The sequence below is a fragment of the Pteropus vampyrus genome, unplaced genomic scaffold (genome assembly GCF_000151845.1).
Source record: "Pteropus vampyrus isolate Shadow unplaced genomic scaffold, Pvam_2.0 Scaffold573, whole genome shotgun sequence".
Lineage (NCBI taxonomy): Eukaryota > Metazoa > Chordata > Mammalia > Chiroptera > Pteropodidae > Pteropus > Pteropus vampyrus.
In genome coordinates this window covers 119,092-122,049 of record NW_011889354.1, presented here as the reverse complement: position 1 = coordinate 122,049, position 2,958 = coordinate 119,092, and positions in this window count along the sequence as shown.

Genomic DNA, 2,958 nt, shown 5'->3' with positions numbered 1-2,958 from the left:
GGGATAAAAATGAAACTCCACCTGATGAGGCCATGGGCTTTTTTTCCCTTTTCAACAACAAAAGTGATTAACTACAGAGGTTGATGCTTTTATGTAGTGATACCAGATTGCCTCAACAACTTTGTTCTTTAGAATGAGTGTCTTCATTGAATGTTAATAACCACGTGGTATGGGATGCACCCAGTATAATTCATAAGTTGAAGCTCTAACATCTAGTACTTTAGAATGTGATCATATGTGGAGATAGGGTCTTTTAAGAGGAGATGAAATTAAAATGAGTTTGGTTAGGGTAGGCCCTAATCCGATCTGACTGATGTCTTTATAAGAGAAAAATTTTGGACACACAAGGAGACACCAACGATGTGTGCACATTCAGGAAAAACCGCATGAAGACACAGCCAAGGATAGCCATCAAAAACCAAGAACAAAGGCCCCAGAAAAACCAAACCTGTTGATACCTTGATCTTGGACTTCTATCATCCAGAACTGTGAGACAATAAATTTCTGTTGTGTAAGTCACCCAGTCTGTGGTATTTTGTTATGGCAGCCCTAGCAAAACTAATACAGATTCTGGTACTGAGAAATGGGGTGTTACTGGTAAAAATATCTAAAAATGTACTAGTGGCCTTGGGAGTAAAGGCTCAAGGCTGGGAGAGTTTTGAAGTGCATGTTAGAAAAAGGCAAAATTGCTTTGAACAAGTTGTTGGTAGAAATAGAGAAGATGCTTCTGGTGAAGCCTCAAATGGAAATGAGCAACATATTATTGGACATGAATGGTAAGTGATCTTTGTTATAAAGAACTTGACTGACTTGTGTTCTAGTGTTTTGTGCAAAGTAGAGTTTGTGAGCAATGAAACTGAATATTTAGCTGAGGAGGTTTCTAAACAAAATATCAAAGGCATTGAACAGTTCAATAGAGCTATATGGCTACAAAGCATTACCCTTCAAGACAATGGAAGAATGACTCTGAAGGTGATGCAGAGATTAGCAGGATTGCAACTGCTACCACAGGTGCAAAGGGCACAGGCCCACAGGATGAGGATGTCTCTTCCTGTTTCAGTGGAGCAGAACTGTCACCCTGGGCTGAGGGCACAACACTGCTACCCAGATGGGCCCAGAAGATGAAACCACCAGATCAGTGGGCCTGGAGGACTGAGCACTGAGCCAAAACAGATTATCTCAAGCACTAAAATCTAAAGGAATTTGCCCTGCTAGGCTATCGACTTGTTGGGGACACATGACAAAATCCTTCTTTCTAATTTCTCCCTTTTGGAATAAAAATGTCTATCCTAAAGCTGTCACACTATTGTATTTTGTAAGCACATGACTTGTCTGGTTTCACAGGTTCACAGCTGGAGAAGATATTCACATCAGGATGAATTACCCATACTTGATCCAGTCACAGCTGAGATGCCAACTGTAGGAATCTCCAATTTTTTATAACAGGCTGCAAAGAAGCCTGCTCAACCTTTGTCCAGGACAAACGCATTATCTTTATTAGACTTGACAACAGAGACATCTGTCATCTGCTCTAGAGAAAAGACACTTTCTCTATCTTGCAAGGTCATTTGCTATCCATGCCTCCTGCAAAAGACAGTCTTGAAAAAACTGTGAATGCCTCTGCTTACAAGAAGTTCAGAAATGAGAGACCCATGAGGAATTCCATCCCAATAATTATTGACAGATAGTTAGAATAAAAACAGTCAGGTACTCGTTAAACATAAGTAAATAAAAAAGCATTATAGACTTAGAAGTTAAATTGCTAGTAAAATTATGAAATCTTTGAAGTAAATAGATGAAGACCCTTATCCTAAGTAAGAAAATTAGTTCCGTTTTAGGTACGGTGAATATGAAGTGCCTGTAAAACATATAGTGGAATTATCTAGTGGGAAATTAGAAATCGATCTAGATATCAAAGAAAAATTAAAACTGGTTACACCAACATTAGAATCATCCTTACAGCAAAGTTAACCGAAGTTTTCTTACCCTCTTTAGAAAGGTCTTCTAGCCCAGCGGTCAGGAAACTAGGCCCATGGGTCAAATCCTGCCCACCGCCAGTTTTGTATAGACATAAGTTTCATTGAAACACAGCTGCACCCATTCATCCATGTGTCATCTATAGCTGCTTTCACACTACAATGGTAGAATTTAGTAGTTACAACAGAGACTGTATGATTTGCAAAAGCAAAAACATTTACTTATTTACTATCTGATCCTTTAAAGAAAAAGTTTGCTGACCGCTGTTATACATTCTTGAATTTGTGCTATTATGTTTATTTCTTTAGGTCCTTTCTGGACAATCAAAGCCATTTGTGGAAGTACACAAAGTCAGTCTTCCTTTCTAAAGTCTTATGTCAGGAAAGCATACCTACTTTTTCTCTGAAGCTTTGGAATTTGCCTTCCCATATTCGTGTTTACTCAAGTAATTATAATCAAGTCAAAGAATGAGTTAAGTGCTTACATGTAATACAAATTGCAATGATAAGACCAAGAAAGAAAAAACTTAATTCACATGAAAATAATCTGGAATGTTCTGTCAGAAAATAAGAAAGACCTCAAAGGAAAATTGAAGCCTTGATGATCAAAACTTCAGAACTGCTGAGGGCATTACATGAGCAAAGAAAAGGAGGTGGTAGAAACAAGGTGACTATTTAGAAGCAGGGAACCAATATGTGAGATTAGGTCAAAGCAATAGGACATAAACATACTTTTTCATATTGTTTTGTGATTCAAATTCGGTAACTGCTGAAATGTCTGGGACCTGTTTTGTATGTATTATGCAGAACAAGAAGGAATAGGCAGAGTCAGCAAAAAAGAAGTCCAAGATAACCCACTATGACAAGCAAAGCAAATGGAAAGTTTGTTTGACAAAAAATAGATTCTATAGTCCAATGTCAGTTCCTAATGTTAAAAGATGAAGAGGAGATGTGCATAATATGAGCACTTATCAAGGTGATG